Source organism: Microtus ochrogaster, linkage group LG3 (assembly GCF_000317375.1).
Source record: "Microtus ochrogaster isolate Prairie Vole_2 linkage group LG3, MicOch1.0, whole genome shotgun sequence".
Taxonomy (NCBI): domain Eukaryota; kingdom Metazoa; phylum Chordata; class Mammalia; order Rodentia; family Cricetidae; genus Microtus; species Microtus ochrogaster.
In genome coordinates, this window is record NC_022029.1 from 28,325,711 (window position 1) to 28,325,965 (window position 255).

Below are 255 nucleotides of genomic sequence, written 5' to 3' on the forward strand. Positions count from 1 at the left end.
GGGGGCATAACAACTAGCTTGATTTTCATGGCTTTCACTGCTTTCTTACACAATGCAGGACCACTGGCTCAGGGTAGCACTACCCACAGTAGACTGGACCCTTCTGCATCAATTATTAAGCAAAAAAATACCCTACAGACTTGCGTTGTATAGGCAATACAGATGAGAGCATTTTCTCAACTGAGAGCCCTTCTTCCCAAATGACTCTAGCTTGCGTTCAGTTGACATAAAACTAACCAGGGCAAGGCATAAGCT